The sequence below is a fragment of the Lissotriton helveticus genome, chromosome 8 (assembly GCF_964261635.1).
Source record: "Lissotriton helveticus chromosome 8, aLisHel1.1, whole genome shotgun sequence".
In the NCBI taxonomy this organism is placed as follows: Eukaryota; Metazoa; Chordata; class Amphibia; order Caudata; family Salamandridae; genus Lissotriton; species Lissotriton helveticus.
In genome coordinates this window covers 342,980,157-343,001,430 of record NC_136069.1, presented here as the reverse complement: position 1 = coordinate 343,001,430, position 21,274 = coordinate 342,980,157, and the positions used below count along the sequence as shown (strand labels likewise).

Genomic DNA, 21,274 nt, shown 5'->3' with positions numbered 1-21,274 from the left:
TACTCTCGGTGACTCTGTTTTAAGAACCACAGAGCATAACCACTCTGCCTCTACAATGAAGATTGAAGTAAGGGAAAATATTAACAAAATTAAAGCTATTGCATCCACCTCCAATGAACCCTGTGACACAGTTTTGAGGGAGGTATCCCAAAACATTACATCTCATGTTGCTTGTAGTATGCCAACAATACCCAACCTACGAAGAATTATTCAATGTAAAAAATAGGCAAGTAACCCACAAAGAGTAACACCCCAAACCTTTTCTGACATTAACACTCCTCCTGAACTTTCTATATCAGTTACTAATTTCTTTTGTATGACAACCAAAACCCTCAAAAAATAATACTGATCTTTAGCACACCCCATAACCTTGTTAAGTTGGAGAGCAGTGATATTTGGATGATGGATGGGATGGGACGTTTAAATCCACACCCCATCCGTTCACCCAAATATACATAATTCATGCATATATGAATAATATAGTTGTTCCCTTAGTTTACAGTTTACTCCCTGATAAACAATCCTCAACATACACAGATTTTTTGTCAGATCTAAGAGCTAAATCAGGAAACAAAAGTGCTAGAAAAGTATTAATTGACTTTGAATTACGAATGATTAATACTATTACAAAAATGTACACGGATACCCAAATTCAAGGATGTTTTTTTCACTTTGCTCAGGCTTATTGACGAAAAATTAAAAAGAATCCCTAGTTACGGATTATATATCAGACAGCAAACTTCAATTAGAATTTTAAAAAACTAACAGCCCTTTGTTTTGTTCCTCCTGACAGTGTAGATGAATACTACCCTTCAATTATAGAATCGGAATACTTTACATCAAACAAAGACAAATTGGCACCCCTTCTTAATTTCTTTAAAGACACATGGATTGGCCAACTAAGCAGATCAGGTCGCAGGAGGAAACCATGTTTCCATGTGAAGTGGTGGAACTGGTACTCAACCTGCTTGGAGGCAGGAGCAAAAACCAACAATGCCATAGAGGGATGGCACAGCTCCTTCAATAAATCAATTGACAAACCTCATCCTAACTTCTATCATTTCTTGGAAATTTTAAGGAAGGAGCAAAGTTTCCAAGAAATGAGAATGTCGCAATCATCAACTGGTAGTCTGAACCCACGAATATCAAAAAGAACAAAAGAAGGCTATTGGGTGCAATTCAACAATATACGTTGATGCTGGCTTCAGACCACCTATATAATATTGCACACATCCTACATTTCTAATCCCCACTATGTCCTTACTTGCCTGTTTTGCTCAAATAAACCCCCTAATTCAATCGGCATTGTTTTTAAAATAATATAAAAAAATGTTTTAAGTCGAGTCTCCTTTCCTTCAGCTGTCGTCTTTTTTCAACTGTTGGTCTTACTTAGGATCCACTTTTTCACCAAGATTCCTTTGTAGTTGTTTAATCCATTGCACAAAATCCGCAATCCAATTTAAAGTCCTTCACCCAAAAAAAACATTTAAAAAAGTGTACAGTTCTTGTTAAAAAAAATATCTATGCATACCTACAAAAATCACAACCCAAAAAAGAATCCCAAAAATAAAAAATAGTTTGGCAAAAAAACACAAAAAAATCCAATGAAGCAAACCATTCTCGATCGAAATTAATTCCAACTCCAATCCATGTCCAAAAATCCATTGATGTAATCCCATCTCAAAAAAATCCAATTCGATCTCCCAAAAAACCAATATGCAATGTGTTTAAAAATATCCAAACTCTTTTTTAAAAAAAAGAAAACCTTTCTTTAAAATAATATAAAAAATACATCTAACCACGACAACGCATTCTTTATTTAAAAAAAAAAACTGTCGCCAAACGAAAAAAGATATCTTTTGAAACACTTTGGTTTATTAGAATTTATAATCTATATATTTTTATAAACTTTATTAAACAAACGTTTTTATGAAAGAATAGGCCTACTACTGCAACCTGTTATGGAATGCATTTGTTCGTTAAAAAACATTACTACATCTAACTACCTCCTTCCTCTCTCCTTACAATAAACAATAGCACAATTTTTTTAAAATAATTTCAATTTGTCTTACCTTGTCTGAGCTCTCCCTTGCACCTGATCCGTAGCGCGACGATCCTCTGATAATATGATTTTTTCATAAATATTATGTTTAACATTATTCTATTTTAACTCTCTTTTTATATTTCTGAAATGTTCCACATTGTAATAATAGATTTATTATACAAGTTAACTTTTTTAATACTCTTTTTTTAATACCTGAGTAGTAATTAGAAAACCAACTATAAATTAAACCCCAAATCATTTTAACTTTACACTTACTTTATAATTTTTTATAATCCCTGAGTATTAATTAGAAACCCAAAGATAAATGAATCCCAAATCAATTAAACTATACACTTACTCTATTTTCCCCCAATTCCTCTAGTATTAATTGTATTACCTGAGTATTAAAATGAACTACCACTGTTAATTTTCTAATTTTTTAAAGTATTTTCTTCTAAAAACTAGTTTAAAAGTATAATTTATTTACTATAAATCATCCCTGTTAATTTAAATAATATTTTTCAATACTTCTTAATCTTCAAATTACAAAGAAATACCCTCTTTATTTTTTAAATATTTAAATTATAAATTTCTAGAATTACAATAATACCTGTGTATTCAATTTATACTTACATATACTTAAATATAATCACCAAATCAATTAAATATTAAACTTACTTTTCAAAAATACGTGAGTATTTTCTTTACTTATTACAACCAATAAATATTAACTTACAATATTACCAATACATATAATATTACCATATCATACATACTTACCTACCTATACTTACCAATGTGTTGTAATAGCATGCGTTGTAATGGCATACGTTTTATTGACACATGCATTGTAATAGCATGCAATGTAATGGTGCCTGTGTTGTAAAGGTATTACGATGTAATGCCTGCGTTGTAATGGACGTCTCCCGTTCTAAAAGTGCAGTGATTTACCCGGGGTAAGGAGATTAAAAAGGTGCGGCCACTCTACCTCCAATTGCTTTTATTTTAAGGCCCCTGTATTTTTTTATGTTCGCACTTGTCCTATTTTAGTTGTTTCTCTGTGAGAGTTCCTTTCTGCTTTTTGTATATTCTTTTGGCCGAGCGACATTTCCTTTTCCTGTTTATCAATCAATCAATCAATCAATCAAACAATTGTAGAACGCATTACTCACCCGTGAGGGTCTCAAGGCGCTAGGGGGGAGTAGGGGTAGCTGCTATTGCTCGAACAACCAGGACTTGAGCAGTCTCCTGAAGGTCATCAGGTGGATGGGGAGGGTGTTCCATGTCTTAGCGGCGAGGTGGGAGAAGAATATGCCGCCGGTGGTCATTCAGTGTTTGTGTGGAATGGTGGCGAGGGCGAGGTCAGCGGAGCGAAGCTGGCAGTTGGGAGGATAGAAGGTGAGTCGTTTGTTGAGGTATGCTGCCCGGTTTTGTGGAGTGCTTTGTGAGCGTGGGTGAGGAGCTTGATCCTCTTATTGACGGGGAGCCAGTGCAGGGCCCTCAGGTGGGCAGTGATGTGGCTGTAGCGGGGATGTCGAGGATGAGGCGTGTGGAGGCCTTCTGTGTGTGTTGGAGTGTCTTCTGGAGTTTGGCCGTAGTTCCCGCGTAGAGGGCGTTGCTGTAGTCCAGCCTGCTGGTGACGAGGGCCTGGTTGACTGTCCTTCTGGTTCCAGTGGGGATCCATCTGTAGATCTTGCGAAGCATAGGGAGGGTGTTGAAGCAGGAGGAGGAGACGGCATTGACTTGCTGGGTCATTAACAGTCATGAGTCTAGTATGAACCCAGGTTGAGTGTGTGGTCGGTGCGTTTTGGTGCAGCTCCCAGCAAGGCCGGCCACCAGGAGTCATCCCAAGCGGAGGGGGTGAAGCCGAGCATGAGGATCTCCATCTTGTCCGGGTTCAGTTTCAGGCGACTGTTCTTCATTCATTCGGCGACGGCCTTCATTCCTTCGTGAAAGTTGGTTTTGGAGGAGGCGGGGTGTCTTTGGTGAGAGAGAGGATCAGCTGGGTGTTGTCGGCTTATGAGATGATGTTGAGGTTGTGTGATCGGACGATGTTGGCGAGTGGTGTCATGTAGACGTTGAAGAGGGTCGGGCTGAGGGATGATCCCTGGGGACGCCGCAGGTGATCTTGGCTTCGGATCGGAATGGAGGGAGGCGGATTCTCTGGGTTCATTCGGTGAGGAAGGAGGTGATCCAGTCCAGGACTTTGTCGAGGATCCCTGCATTGTGAAGGTGTGTCCGTAGGGTGTGGTGGCAGACGGTGTTGAAGGCGGCCGAGAAGTCTAGGAGGATGAGGGCCGCAGTTTCGCTGTTGTCCAGCAGGGTCGTCGGTGGCGGCAATGAGGGTGGTTTCGGTGCTGTGGTTGCTGCAGAATCCAGACTGGGATGAGTCCAAGGTGTTGTTCTCTTCGAGGAATCGAGTCAATTGTCTGTTGAAGATCTTCTCAATGACTTTCCCCGAGAACGGTAGCAGGAAGATGGGACGGAAGTTCTTGAGATCCTTTGGGTCTGCCCTGTTTTTTTTAATAGGGCGTTGATCTCTGCGTGTTTAAAGCTTTCCTGGAAGGTGGCGGTCTCGAATGAGCTGTTGAGGAACTTTCGGAGTTGGGGTGCAATGATGGAGCTCGCTTTGTTGAAGATGTGGTGGGGGCAGGAGTCTGACGGTGTGCCGGAGTGGATTGTGTTCATTGTTAGGATGGTGTCTTTGTCGTTGAGGTGGTTCCTTGAGGTCAGAAGGCTGGTGTGACTGGGGTCGGTGAGTCTAAGGTGTTGGCGGGTGTCGGGGGGGGGTCTGAGTGTTGAAGCTGTCATGGATGTCTGTGATCTTGCGGTGGTAGAAGGTGGCTAGAGAGTCGCAGAGGTCTTGTGACGGCGGGATGTCATTTGAGCTGGAGCTGGGGTTGGCGAGTTCCTTCACGATGTTGAAGGGCATTGTTGTCAATGCGTTCTTTGAAGCAGGGTCTTTTGGCGGTTCGAATGAGTTGGTGGTGCCTGCGGCTGGCATTCTTGAGGGCTCTGTGGTTGTCCAGTGTTTGCTCAAGGAGCCATTTCTCCTCGAGTCTTCGGCATGTTTGCCTGGATGTCTGGAGGTCGGCGGTGAACCCGATGGCCCTACTGTTGGTGCGTCTGTTCAAGGGTTTCTTGATCGGGGCGAGAGTGTTGGTGCAGTCGTCGATCTATTGCCTGAGGCTGCGGGCAGGGGTTTATGAGTTCTGTATCCTTAAAACGTGAGTTGTGGAAAGGTCCCTTTGGTGGTCCCATTCTGATCTGAGAAGTGCTAGTAATTAGTACGGCATGGAAGCCCCCAATCAGGGCAGGACTGGAAACCCAAAGCAGCCCCGGCAATTTTGACGTACCAGCCCCCCCTGTTGCTTTTGTCACTGGGGGCCGGTATAGCAGCACCCCTGCAAATCTGCCCCCAGTAACAAAAACAGCCCCCACCACTTCAAAATCGGCCCCCACCCGTCCACCCTCCGGGGAAAATACATGATGCCCGCTATGGCCAGTCTGCCCTACCCCCAATTAATGCTGCCCAGGTTTTCTTGAGTGTGGTCGTGTTTCTTTCTGGGTTGTGTTCTCTGTGAAGATAGAAGGGTTCGGATTTGCTTTCCACGATCAGAAGAGGAGATTACCCTTTGGTCCCACTTCATTCTTTTCTGTAGAGGATTTGATCCTGGCATTAATGGGGAGCCTGTGGGTTTAACCAGGATATGGGTAGTGACACACGTGTCAGATCACTGAGAGAGGTTCTGTGGATCGGATTGTGACCAGCACACATAAATCAGCAACAAAAGGAAGTGCAACCAAATAAAAGAAGATTATTTGATCAACTATTATCTCCTTTTAAGAGTGGATATCGATAGCATGGGTGATGGAATAGTCAGTGCAGTGCTAGTGAGTGAGAATAAAAAGGGATATAGGAGATACAAATTACTTCAATTGAGATATCTCTTCCAGTCTGTTTAAAATAGTGCAAAAGCAGTTTTCAACAAATAGACCGCTTCACAATATGGTCAATCCATATTGTGAAGCGGTCTATTTGTTGAAAACTGCTTTTGCATTATCTCCATTAAAGTAATTTTTCTCTTGCACTTCCTTTTGTTGCTGATTTATGTGGCCTGGTCGCAATCCGATCCACAGAACCTCTCTCAGTGATCTGGAAGAGTTGTGGTAGGAAGGAAGGATATCCAAGTGTTGACACTGACCTCTCTTTGTAGTTGATGGACACCCTATCTTCTTGTGTAGACCGTCTCTCCTTATACACTCTTCTAGGTTCATTTCATTTTGGATATGCGCTGGATGCTTCGCAATATGAGTTGCTCTGATAACCTGTTTTTTACTCCCTTCTTTGAGACCACCAGATTCTTTTGTAATTGCGATACTTTAATTATCAGTCAGTAATCTAATTAGAGCTGTAGAACACATCTTAAAGTGTTCCCTTCTTACATTTACTGTTTAAAGTATGTACTGATAACATCGAAAAACACCGGCTTTAGGTGAGTTTTCAATTTTGTTTTTGTATCGACTGAGGCATTAAAATGCTGGGTGGAGGCATTAAAATGCTGGGAACGTCGGTATAAAACTGCTCAAGTAGCAACCCTAGGTGGAAGTGTTATGATGAGCTGACGACTGTATCGAAGGCGGCTGTAAGGTTGGGGAGATTGAGTTTGGCTGTTCAGATGAGTGAGGCAATTTGAGGAATGAGGCAGCCGCTGGTGGAATAAAGGGCACCGAAACATAGCTGCAGCTACCCTCTCGGTTTTTAGTGGCTGAGTAGAGAATAACCCTGTTTTTTTTAACAGAAACGCGGTTGGGAGACCAGACACTGTTTGGAAGGTGATCAGGGGGCAGGTGTAAGTTTTGCAGTAGTTTTAGAAGCATTACTCCATACTTGAGCTGTGTGGGGTAGATGCTGGTGATTGAAGACAGCCTGAGGAAAAGAAAGAGATGAGGATTCATAGGAAACTAGTTAGGAGTTGATGACGTGGAAAAATGGAGTTGTCATAATTGAGTATACAAATTATCCCAACTGGAGACATGTGCAAGAAGAAGGTGAGGTGGCGGGGTGTGCTCGTTTGTATGAAGGGATGAAAGTGAGAGGAGGCGGAGCTTCGACCAGCAAGGAGAGGGAGAAAGTAATGTGTTGGGTCATGGATTCTATGGCAGGACCAGAGGCTCCAATTATGCTTCTCATTTCTTTACTAGGAAATGCTCAGCAGCCAATCAGATTACAGAAAAAAAAATAACACAACAATACCCATGAACACACTGGTTATCACCTGAAAGCCATAGAGAATCCCCTGTAAAAGGTACATAGGAGAATACTACATCCTCTTTCTTTGCTGCACCGCAGCCAGTTAAGTGCTTTACCTTTTTACTTACCATATTACATTGTTGTTTTGCTGTCCATTGCCTTTGCTCGCTTTATTGCGCTGTGTTTGCTCCTTATTGCTGCCTGTGCATGTTTCTGTGCTTTGTACGCGCTCTGTACCCTACTGTAGTGCTGCATTGTGGTTTTTGGCTTTGTGGCTGTGAGCGCTCATCGCGCTTTCCGCTCTTTGTTTTCCCATGTATTTGTTCTGTGCCTTCTCGTTGCAGGGAGCGTGTGTTCGTCTACCCAGTTCGGGCGCCTTGCGCCAGCGCTTACATTTGTGGAGCGGGAGAGCGGGCTGAAAGGACTACCCGCGTATGTCGCGTAGTCCTTTTTCCATTGTGGTTCTGGCGGCCGTACCGCGCATGTGCGGCGGCCATGTTTTTTGTTTACAATACTGCGCACATCGCAAATTGCAGTGCGGGAGCAGCGCTTAACTTGCTCACTGCCCACAGCCTGTTCCTAGCCCCATTTTTACGCCCAGCTGCCAAAAACACTCAGTTTGGGCTGAAGAATTGTGCATAGGCTTTGCCTAGAGTGGTGTCATTGTTGGCAAGCCCTCCCTCCACATTTAATTGATTATATATACAGGTTGCTTTGTGCCTGTTTCTGTTGGCTTGCCTTGGGGTTTTTGCCACTCCCCCTTTTATTTGCCTTTGGCATACTTGACTAGCAGTGTTTTGTTCCTTCCTCTTGTGGGCATTATTAACACTTTGGTGTGTGACTATGGTGGAATATTATGATGAGGAAGAAAATTATTATGATGAAGGAGGCTCTGGCTCCATGGAGCAGGATTTAGTTGAAACTCTTGACGTGGGTGTTCAGCATTCTGTAAATAAGGCACTGGTTCGCGCTATTGAACCTTTAAAACGTCACCTTTCCAATTATGCTTTACAGCAGGGCTGGTTGCCTACTTCTTCTGGGCGTTCTTCCTCACAGGCTTCCAAAGTTGCGAATCCTCACAGGTCAGACTTTGTTAAATTAGCTAAGGCTCTTTCTAATGATCATTCCTATGGTCAGTCTTCTAAGGAGGCTCTGGCTTCTCAGTCTTGCCAGGCAGACAATGGTGACACTTCTTCTACCACATCCTCAGACCATGATGTCTCTCCTCCTCCTACTCAGAAGGCTCGTAAGGAGCATTTTGTGGATGCGTCTACTCATCCCCAACTCCTTACTTTTGACCCCTCCGATATTGTACACCCTAACTCTTCTTCTTGGCTTCCATCTGCTGAAGTGGCAGAGTATGTCCAGTCACATATTCGTCAACCTTTTGACAAGGAGGTGCAGACCCATCTACGTTTGGAATGTCCACGGCCTGATTTAGCTGACAAATTGGCTGATACTCCGTAGGTGGATCCAACTATGGTTACATACCTTAAAAAATATGCTAAGGATCCTAAAAAACTTATTGATAGAGCTTGGCGCTCATGTCAGGACAAATTTTTGGATTTACTGGGTCCCCTCGCAAACATTTTGGACTTAGATTTTCGAGCTAAAGAGTATTCCACCACCATTGACCCAGATGAGTTAATTGGTTGGTCTCAGAGGGCCATTTGTCAATTGGGTAACGCAAATTGTGCCATGTCCTGTGAGCGTAGACGCTCTATTCTATTGAAGTTGGACCCAAAATTAGCATAATTGTCCACTTCTGAGTCTGGCCCTTTGGCTCAGGGATTGTTGTTTGGTCAACCTTTTCCTAAAGAGTTGACTAAATTTGTTGCCACGTTCAGTGGACTTGACAAGGCTCAGTCCTCCCTTAGGTGGGCTTTTCACCCGGTTTTTGGACAGGCCGGACAATCGTTCAGCCGTGGGTTTAACCAAAACACCCAGCGTGGCTATCAGTCCCATCGTGGAGGAGGTCAGGATTCCGGCTACAACAACAAGCCCTCCTTCCACCCCTTCAGCAAGGGATGAAACCAATTCAAGAAGGGACACTATGGTGGAAATCAAGGAGGACATCATGATTCCTCAACTTCAGGTGAGCCTGATCTCGGCTTCAGAGGTCTTGTTGGGGGGCAGAGTTCAGTTTTTTCTTCCAAGTTGGCAACTGATCTCGAGCGATGCATGGGTGTTGGAGACTGTCAAAGGTTATAAGATAGAGTTTTTCACTTGTCCTATTCAACCCCATCATCCGTCGCCCCTGGTTTTTTCCCTTCACGATCAGGCGATCATTTCCGTGGGAATAGATTCTCTTCTTTGGAAAGGGGCCATAGTTCAGACCTCCCGTCATCCTCAGGGTTTCTCCAGCAACGTCTTTCAAACCAGAAAAAAGGGGGCGGTTCCCGACTGGTTCTCAACCTCAAGGACTTCAACGGCTGTGTTGTGCACCGCCACTTCAAGATGGAGGGCATCCATATTCTAAGATACCTTCTTCAGGAAGGAGACTGGATGGTCAATCTCGATCTGAAGGATGCGTATGTGCCGATCCCCATTTACGGTCTTCATTGTCGGTTTCTTCAGTTCCAATGGCAGGGAACCTGGTTTGAGTAGAAAGTTCTCCCTTTCGGCCTCTCGTGAGCACCTTGGTGCGTCACAAAACTTCTGAGGCCTGTCGTGGAATCTCTGCGAGCCCAAAGTGTTCGTCTGATAATTTATCTAGACAACATTCTCATCATGGCTCATTGCCCTCGGCTGTTAATGACTCATTTGGAGTGGTCATTAGATTTTTTACAGTCACTCGGATTTCTGGTGAATCCTCAGAAGTCAGTTTTCATTCCCCCTCAAACGATGGAATTCCTGGGTTTTCTTGTCAATTCCCTCTCTTGCAAACTCCTCTGGCCCAATCAGAAGGTCAGATCATTCAAGAGGGAGTTGAGATTGATTTTACACAAATAGATTGCATTATTAAGTTATGTAGCTCGGATAGTCGGTCTGTTAGCTTCCTCGATCCAAGCCATCTTCATGGGTCCTCTCCATTACCGAGCACTTCAACGACTCAAAATCCGTCATCTTCAGAAAGGCCTCAGGTATTCAGATCAGATTCCTCTTTCGGAGGAGGCGAGGTGGGAGATGTTGTGGTGGTTAGAACACATGGAGTCTTGGAAGGGTCGAGCCCAGTTCCGAGTGTCCCCGGAAGTGGTGATAGAGACCGACGGTGGGGATGGGGAGCCCGTTGCAGTCAGATATCCACAGAAGGCCGGTGATCTCAGGAGGAATTGTCTCTCCATATAAATTGTCTGGAGCTTCTGGCAGGGTCTTTTGCAATTCATTGTCTGTCTCCACGCATGACGAACTGTTGCATTCTCCTCCGCATGGACAATGTGTTAGCGGCCCGGTATGTCAACAAATTAGGGGGGACAAAGTCAAAGATTCTGGCAGAAATCACCAAGGATTTTTGGCACTTTTGTCTTCAGAGAAACATCACAGTGATTGTGAAGTATCTTCCGAGGTGCAACAATCTGATTGCAGACTGGAATTCTCGTCACCTCCGAGATTTCAGCGATTGGAAGCTTCATCCTTGGGTATTTAGGGCCCTATCTCGGTTATGGGGTCAGTGCCAGATTGATCTGTTTGCCTCAACACCCAACTTCCAAAGTTTTTCAGTTGGTGTCCGGATCCGGAAGCTCTGGCTACAGATGCATTTCTGCAGGTCTGGCCGTCTCATCTGTGTTAAGCCTTTCCCCATTTGTAATGATCCCCAGGGTATTAGCACGTACAAAGCATTATCAGTCGGAATTGATTCTGATCACTCCTCTGTGCAGGGCTCAGGCTTGGTTCCCAGTTCTTCTGGAGATGATTTGTGCAGTGCCGCTCCTTCTTCCCCAGCAGTGGAATCTGTTGCTGGACCTTCTCATCAACCCGCATCCACTGATAGAGTCAGGTCACCTCCTTCTGGTTGCATGGCGGGTTTCGGGGATCGCTGGCACATCCCAGGCCTTTTGCGAGACTCTACCACATTTATCAGCAAGTCTTGGTCTCCCAACATACACAAACGTTATGCTGCAGCTTGGAAACAATGGTGTAGTTGGTGCGAACAATGGGAGGTGGATCCCGCTTCAGCAGATAAATCTTTGATTGGGAATTTTCTGGCATCAATTGCTTCTACCGATCTCACTTATAGAACGGTTAATAATTTTCGATCTGCCATTTCTGCAGGCCATATAACAATCAATGGGAAACCTGCTGGTGAACATCCATTAGTTTGAAAGTTACTCAGGGGTATCAGGTTGGTAAAACCACCTTGACCAAAGTATACTGATTTATGGGATGTTTCTACTGTTTTGCAATTCTTAGAGGCTTGGCCCTCCAATGATTCTCTATCCCACAAACAGCTTTCGGCAAAATTGACTATGTTATTATGCCTGGTTTCCTGTAAACGCGTTTCTGATATTCGTGCTCTGGATCTTCCAGGTCGTAGATTTTCACCTGAAGGGGTCACTTTTGCTATATCCAGACGCACTAAATGTAATACTGCCTTGGTTACTTACCCGAGTTTTCCCAATAACCCAAAGCTTTGTGTAGTTCAATATATTAAGGATTATGAGGTAAGTACTGCTCCTTTTAGACAAGATATGCATGGTCATTTGTTGATTGCTCTACAAAAAGCTTTTCGACCTGTTTCCCCAGCTACTTTAGCAAGATGGGTGAGATGGCTCATGAGTGAGGCAGGTATTGATGTTACCAAACTTGGTACGCATTTAGCACATGGAGCTATGGCTTCCGAAGCTTTCTCAATGGGAGTGAGTTTACTTTATATTATGAAGGCAGCTAATTGGTCAACTGATTCTATGTTTAAGACTTTTTATTATAAACCAATTGTGGATATTGCATCTGTGGTGGTGGCGCAGTTTTGAACAAGCATAATCGGAGCCTCGGGTCCTGCCATAGAATTAAAAATGTGCGAACATACTTGACAAGAATTTTTAATTCTATTAAGGACATGGAGGTGAGGATTATCCTACCCATTGTTTATGTATTTCATATGATGGTTTGCGTTATTTGCTTTTATTCCATATATATTATGTACTTTGGATATGTTCCTTGTTTTTTCCCTTCCCTGTGACTATATTTTCTACCATGAGAGAATGGTGTACTACAACTCTATTTTTCTTTTCAGGTTCTGATCCTAAGTGAGGCAAGTTGTTCTGCCTCTATGGTCTGTGTTCTGAATGCCTGCAGGTTCCTGTTTTTATCCTGATCCAAGTATCAAGTCTTCTGTTCCATCCCGTTGGTCTGCTGTTTCAGTGATCGCGCTGTTTGGTTTCCAAGTTTCTTCAAATGTTGGACTGTGTTTCTTCCATTAACTGTTGCTTACCAAAGAAAGAGGATGCAGTATTCTAGTATGGACCTTTTAAAGGGGATTCTCTATGGTTGTCAGGTGATACCCAGTGTGTTCATGGGTATTGTAGTGTTATTTTTCTTTTCTGTAATCTGATTGGCTGCTGAGCATTTCCTAGTAAAGAAATGAGAAGCATAATCCTCTCCTCTGTGTCCTTAATAGAATTGAAAATTCTTGTCACATATGTTCGCAAATTTTGAAATATCAGCCGATACAATAGAATGACAAATAGTACTACATATGTATGTTTACTCGGGGTCAACTGTGAGTCAGCTGCCCTCAATTCTTAGGAACGCCAAGATTACCTGAACGAATCTTATTGGTGAATTTAAAAATTCTTGGTAGGAGGTCGAAAGGGTGTTGTAATGGGCATCTGGGGATAGATTAATGTTGACATTATACGATATGTGTGCAGTGATCTGAAAGACTTCTGTTCGTCTCAGAAAGTTCATCCCTGAAGTCTGACTTGTTTTAATTTATAATTTGAGTGTGATTACAAACCTTGCTCTGCAATTCATTTATGTGTGAGTATTGTTGCGAGTGATTGCATTTCATATGGACACCACTAGATGGAGGAATTGACTAAGTAATAGAGAAAGACCAATAAACCCAAAACCAGAATGATTGTTTGATATTTGAGCTGTAGTATATACACTGGGAGTCTCGTTTATGAGCTTTGCTGGACTGCTTGATAGGGAAAGGGCACACATGCATATGGGTTACAGCCATTAAAGGAAATAGCTATGCATTGAGAAAGAATACTTGAGTAACTGCATAGATCATTTACATTGATTCTTGCTATTTGAGAAAGTGTTCCACCCTAGATGCGTATGTTTTTATAAAAGTGTAAGGATACAAAGAATGGGAGTGGTAGTTGGTGTTTTGGATGAGCAATAGTGAGTGCGATGTAGTGGTTTTAGAGAGATACAATAATAGTTGGTGTGCGATCTGCAGATTACTTATTCACTTTATATATTGTATTTTATTTTTTGATACATTGTCCAATGTTTTGTTATACATTGCAATATGATTTCGGGTAAATTGTGCAATATCTTGATTTATAAAATGACTTTGGAAAACAATATTATTTAATATCCATATATAACGAATTAGCTTTCCTGAGCATAAATAATTTCCTGATTTAAATGTAGGAGTAAATTAAGGGAAGACGAGGGGTTTTCATTTAGTAAAGTGTTCCAGGATATTCCTGGGTGCACAAAGCCCTGTCAGAGGGGGAAGATTTGAGGCGCTGAGTTCTAGCCGTGAACCCCGTGAAAAAGGAGGCGAGCGAAGAGTGCTGCCTTGTTTAGGTTAACGCGATTCTAAACTATTTTGAACTTTTTCCCAATGTGGCGGTTTTATGGCAGTGTCTAGAGCTGCACGCTGTGTGAATGTCTGCCATGAGCAGCCATGTGGGCAGAATATTAATGGAGAAGTAATGGCGCTACCAGCAGAGCTGCTGACTCCTGCTGACCGTCCTGAGCCCCTCAGAAGCGGTCGCTCCCCACGCTGCTCCCTGATTTTCCACTTGGTATCGTAGCGCTTACTGCCAGACTGCTAATCTCCAACTATTGCGCATTTGTTGGCACTGTTTGTTTAAAGTGTATATTACCGATCTGCTGTTATCGTAGCGCTATACTGCCAGACCGTTGTTTGATAATTTTTGCCCCACTCTGTTTTGCTCGTTTTGCCTGTTCTGATTATTGTGCCGGTACCACTGCCCATTCATAGCGTTTTTCCGGAGTTGTGCCCCAATCTCGTCCTGTTTAGCCTCTGGCCTGCTGCCATTTTAGTTGTTTGTTGTTGTGCCTCGTAGCCAGCCTCTCCACCCCGCTCCCGCCTCCCAGCTGCTCCTCCCTCGCTCCGCCCCCCCACCACTATCCACTTATGTCAGAGGAGCTTATGCGCAGCGTTCACGCGCTGCGGTCGCGCCCCATGCGCGCCGAAGGTGCGCCAAAGGTAAGCCCGTCTGCGCCCGTCCGCGCCTGGACCGCGCCCAGCGCCATACCCCCTGGCCCCCTCAAAATCCACTCCACCCGCAAACCGTACGATGCCGCAACCCTCTCAGCCCTTAACCCCGGCCGACCAACAAACTGCCACCAAGCCGCCCCAGGACACACCCATGGACCCTTCACCTGCCACTCCTGCAAGTTCGACTGCATCAAGACCCACACCAAATCCACAAACTCCGGAAAGAGCTCCGACACTAACCACCTGAAGTGCATCCTGCTCAACACCCGCTCGGTCCACAGACATGCCATTGACCTCTGGAACCTACTCGACACCACATTGCCGGACGTCGCCTTTCTTACAGAAACCTGGATGAACGCCTCATCAGCACCCGACATCGCCATAGCCATCCCGGACGGATACAAAATCATCCGAAAGGACCGCGTCAACCATACAGGAGGAGGCATCGCCATCGTCCATAAGAACACCATCCGCATCACGACCAGTTCCGACGATAACCTCGCAGCCGCCGAACACCTTCACTTCCAGATCCACACCGACCCCAAGAAAACACTCAGAGGCACCCTCATCTACAGGCCACCAGGACCCCGCACACAATTCAGCGAAGACATCACTGACTTCATCAGCCCACACACCCTCCCCTCCGTGGAATACATTCTACTGGAAGACCTCAACTTCCACCTGGAAAAGAACAACGACAGCAACACCACCACCCTTCTTGACAACCTCGCCAATCTCGGACTCAAGCAACTTGTTAACACCCCCACCCACTATGCCGGGCACACGCTCGACCCAATCTTCACCTCCAGCAAGCACATCTCCTTCAATCACACCACTGCTCTCCATTGGACAGACCACAGCTGCGTTCACTTCAACTACAATAAGACTACGACCCACAATCACCCACAACCAATTCCCCGCAAAAACTGGAACAAAATTACCACCGACCAACTCCTCACATCGCTTCACCAAAACCCTCCCGCAAAATCATCGGACCCAAACCTTGCAGCCACCAACCTCACACAATGGATCACCCACAGCGCTGACGAGCTAGCACCCTTGAAAAAACACAAAATCAAGCAAGGTAGCAAAAAAGCCCCCTGGTTCAACAATGACCTTAAGGAATCCAAGAAATTCTGTCGCACCCTCGAGAAAGCCTGGAGAAAAAACCCAACCACTAACAACCTGACCACCTTCAAGAACGCCATCCGCAAACACCACCAGCTGATCCGATCCACCAAGAAATCAGCATTCAAGGATCGACTCGACAACAACGCCCACAACAGCAAGGAACTATTCAACATCGTCAAAGAATTTACCAACCCCACCGCCGGCGCCAACGACAATACTCCCTCCCAAGACCTCTGCGACTCCCTAGCCTCATTCTTCCACAACAAAATCGCTGACATACATAACAGCTTTGAAAACCAATCCGGAGACCAGTCCACCCCACCCACCTCCGAACTAAAACCCCCCTCCAACAACCTTTGCGCCTGGACCCAATCACCACTGAAGACACCATCCGCCTAATGAACTCCATCCACTCAGAATCGCCAACCGACCCACGTCCCCACCACATTTTCAACAAAGCAGACTCCATTATCCCACCCCATCTCCGAGACGTCATCAACTGCTCCCTCAACTCCGCTACCTTCCCGGAAAGCTGGAAACATGCCGAACTCAGCGCCCTTCTGAAGAAACCCACAGCAGACCCCACTGAACTTAAGAACTACCGCCCCCATCTCGCTCCTCCCATTCCCTGCCAAAGTCATTGAGAAAGCCGTCAACAGTCAGCTCGCCGCCTTCCTCGAATCAGGCTTCAGAGCCAAACACAGCACCGAGACCGCCCTCATCGCAGCAACAGACGACATCCGAACACTACTGGACAACGGAGAAACAGCTGCCCTCATCCTACTTGACCTCTCCGCAGCCTTCGATACAGTCTGTCATAGCACCCTTATACAACGCCTCAGCAACATCGGAATACAAGGAAAAGCATTGGACTGGATCATCTCGTTCCTCGCCGGAAGAACCCAGAGAGTCCGCCTCCCCCCTTTTAGATCAGAGGCCTCCAAAGTCATCTGTGGCGTACCACAAGGATCATCACTCAGTCCCACCCTCTTCAACGTATACATGAGTCCCCTCACATCCATCGCGCGCCAACACAACCTCAACATCATCTCCTACGCAGACGACACCCAGCTGATCCTCTCCCTCACCAAAGACCCAAACACCGCCAAAACCAACCTACACGAAGGGATGAAAGAAGTAGCCGAGTGGATGAAGAACAGCCGTTTAAAACTGAACTCGGACAAAACGGAAGTCCTCATCTTAGGTTCATCCCCCTCCACCTGGAACGACTCATGGTGGCCACCGGCCCTGGGGAACGCACCCATACCTACGGACCACGCACGTAACCTGGGCTTCATCCTGGACTCCTCCCTCTCGATGACCAGACAAGTCAACGCCGTCTCATCATCATGCTTCAACATGCTACGTATGCCCAAAAAATCTTCGTTGGATCCCCACCGAAACAAGAAAGACGGTCACCCACGCACTGGTCACAAGCCGACTGGACTACGGAAACACCCTTTACGCCGGAACCACAGCCAAACTACAGAAAAAACTCCAACGCATCCAAAACGCCTCAGCCAGACTCATACTAGACATCCCCCGCCAAGCTCACATTTCCGGTCACCTGAAAGACCTCCACTGGCTCCCCGTCAGTAAGAGAATAACGTTCCGTCTCCTCACCCACGCACACCAAGCCCTCTACGACCTTGGACCCGAATGCCTCAACACGCGCCTGTCCTTTTACACCCCCACCCGCCAACTACGATCGTCCAATCAAGCCCTCGCCACAATTCCACGCATCCATAGATCCACCATGGGAGGAAGATCCTTCTCCTACTTAGCGGCCAAAACCTGGAATTCTCTCCCCACCCACCTCCGCCTCACACAGAACCACCTCTCCTTCAGAAAACAACTAAAAACTTGGTTATTCGATAAATAAAATACCCCCCTCCCCCAAGCGCCTTGAGACCCTCTGGGTGAGTAGTGCGCTATCCAAATGTTAAACTTGAACTTGAACTCCGGAATTGGGGAACCAACACCGATTGTGTCTCGGTGTCGGCTCAACATCCTTGTATCACAAGAAGGCACCCCACAGCAGATAAGTAAGTAGATCTCTCTTTATGCAGTCCCGTATCTAGAAGGCCTGTCTCACGCAGGTGACAAAGCAATTAAGAACACAACACATCCCCTTTCCATAATTGCAATCCAAATTAATTATAAAATACCCACAACAAAACCTAGCCCACAAAACTGGCGACACCCCCAGACTTAAAATATAACCCATAATATAATAATTAAATGCACAGTTTCTTGACACTTCTAACTTAAAATATAACACACAATAAAATAATCTAAATTCACTGGTTTCTTTTTATTGCAAGCAGATTCGCTGTGCACCCGGTTACCTAGATCACTGAAATAGGTTTAATTTCTTCCCTTAGCCTCCCGACCACCACTGCAGTAGATAACCTCTACATCCTGTCTATTCCTTTCTTCACACCTTGTGTACTCCTCACTCAGTTAACCATACCGCTTCTTCCTCGTATTATCATCACTTTCCATCCCAATCCCCTATATCTTGCCATCCTGCTCATATGCCATACTCGTCCATCCCTCAACTTAGCAGTATTTACATAAACTTACTCCATTCTCAAGGGTTTTGAAAATGCGCGTTCTTCCTCGCTCACCTTCCCTGTTTTTATTTGCTCATACTATTTCACACTCTTGCGTCACGCATCTGTGCCATTTTTGCCCCATGGTGCGCCGCATTGTAAATGCAACAAAACCACCACTGGGTCAAGGCTCCCAACAGCAAGGCTTAGCCACAAGCAATAAATAACAAAGTGCCAATGCTGAGAATAATTTCAAGCTAAATGTTCTAACCACATCCGAACTAAACAAGATGTCTTAATCTCACATATGTGAGCAGAATTAATCCTTTATTTTTTAACAAATAATTTTTTCGTAAGTTTAGTTTGTGATTTCACCAACTTTACAAGTTATAAGACCTTATGTACACAACATTTACATAAATACAACCATAGTAAGTCACAAAAAAGGTTCAATACATTTATAATCAACATTCATTCATACCTCAATCACCCTATATCTAAGACAACCACAGACACACATGCAATTTTACACTGGAATCTCAATATTCACAGAAAGCCATATATATACATTTTTCTATTTAAACAAAACAGTTTGATATAACTTCTGGCTATAATAGTCTACGCGTTTCGAACTCTAAGTTGGTGATAGAGTTCTCATCAGGACCAGAATCTCTAAATTTCAGATTAGGTGTGGTTGGTTCACATAGGCAATCCCCGACGCTCGATTCTCATTTTGGTTTAAAAAAACGGGGTCGAGTGGAATGCTGGATCCAGGGAACGGAACCGCTACAATTCAACAAGCTTTCTTTGGCAATAATGCTCCGTTATTCGGTGGCGCCTGTTAGACCGGGCAGGCGAGCTGAGTCTTGTTTACCGTTCCTCCTGGCGTGTAGACGAATTATGACGCACTTCCGGGTCCGCAAAGGATCTCGGGAGTTGTACTGCGGCACATCAATGGTGGCGGAGGCATGGCGCACAATAACTGGCGCATCTCTGCTGATATGCAAGGATGCGCCAGTTATTGTAAATATGCCCCATATACTTATCCTGCGCCTTTTTAATGTTCCTCTTAACCACCTCTGGTGACCATTGAACTTATTTGAAACTCTCCATCCACCCCTGAATATCCTTAGTGAATGAATGCATGACTGTAAAGCGACCGTAACCTGCAATACAACAATTTCCTCTTTTTAAAAGCACCCATGAGCACACTGTTGAACCTCTCAACTTTACCATTCCCTTTTGGATAATACAGCAAATTACATTTATGCTCCACACAATTGTGTTGAAAAAACTATTCGACTTCTGCTGCCCTAAATTGTGGCCCATTATCAGTAATCACATTCCTTGGTAAACCTTCCCTCTGGAACAAGTCAACCAGAAATGTAAGAGCAATTTCTGCATTGGCAACTTCCACAAAAGCCACTTCCGGCCATTTCGACATATAATCCATGGAAACCAAATTATGGACACAATCACCACTCTCATTTGTCACATGACCTAAGATATCCACTCCAATGTTTTTCAAGCCATACTAGAACCTTCCACTGGAACTAAAGGTGGCCTCAGTGCGGTTTTAGATTTGTCTACACATTCACATTCCACACACTCCCTTACCACCCATCCCACATCACCATCCATTGCTGGCCACCAGTATCTTTCCTTTATTCTTTTCTTACTCTTCACAATGCCTAAATGTTGTTTTGGACATAATTCCACAATTTTATTCCTCTAACCTTGTGGTAGTACCATTCTCTTACCCTTAGCAAAAAAAAAACATCCCACACAAACCTCGCCAAATTTACGACACTCTTCCTCCAAACATTTTGTCTCTGTCCAGCCTTCCATCATATACAACGTTACGCGTTCTAGGTTAGCATCCGTATTCAGAGTTTCATTCCATTTATTTTAGTGATAGCACTCTTTTCTTCATCTACTGTCCAAGCCACTCTGAACTCCTCTTCATTTTCTTCAGGTACCTCACATAATAGTAAAAGTAGTCAGCTAAAACAGTCCACCACCTTGTTTTTTACACCTGGTACATACTGCATCTTGGAGTTATGATCCATAAGTCTTAAGGATAACCTGGCAATTCAGGGTGATCATGTTAACAATCCTTCAGTGGAAAACAATTTTAATGGAGGTTTATGATCACATCTAATCAAGACTTCAAAATCCCAATAAAGGAGCGTGGGCAAGATGGCGGATGACTAGGAGTGTTTTTCTAGCACACTTCCACCTGACCAACAAGCACTGCGGCCACTCTCTCTGTCCCCCGCATTGTATCAGGAAGAACTGTGCTTGGAATACCCCCTGCCACAGTTACACCTACCATAATGTTCCAGCGGAATGAGGTGGTGGGGAAGATGAGATCTGTGGACATCTGTGGCCTGGTAGCAGTTATATACACATATAAAACTCTCCCCTTGGGCACAGGTGTTTTGGTGACCAAAAAAATCCAGCTCGTTTTATAAATCAAAAATTTATCCTCTGATAGTTTATGTTCAATTTTATTTAATTGAATTTCAAAGTTGTTACATGCTGATTTCATCAATATTCAAATTTCATCCAAAAAATGCTATATATCCAATGCATTTCGGTGGTTAGACCACCTTCATCGGGGATCCATCTGAAAATAACAAACAATAGTCTCTGAGCATACAATTTTTTAACCATTGCTTTTTAAGTTATCTGTTTGAAACATTATCAAAACATGCTATACGGTGAAAACAGGCTATCAAGACTCAACTTTATTACATGTGAAGTTAACAAGAGATACCTCAACTAACTGTATCCATTAGCTGGCATCCACTGTCTTACTGGTTGATAAATACACAACAAACTCACTTAGTTATTAAAAACGTTCTTATACTTTCGTGCTCGGAACCCATATTCTTACGAGATGCGGGGTGGACCGTTAACTA

At 44.3% G+C, this 21,274-nt stretch overlaps 1 long non-coding RNA gene across 2 annotated transcripts in view; it reads right to left on the bottom strand.

Moving 5' to 3' along the window:
* Positions 1–20,887: 20,887 nt before the first annotated feature.
* Positions 20,888–21,274, bottom strand: part of LOC144771630 (uncharacterized) — a 65,727-nt gene continuing 65,340 nt past the window's right edge. For both annotated transcript variants that reach the window (XR_013599401.1, XR_013599402.1), the window contains exon 5: positions 20,888–20,979. This is a non-coding gene — a long non-coding RNA (uncharacterized LOC144771630). The remainder of the gene's footprint in view (positions 20,980–21,274) is intronic.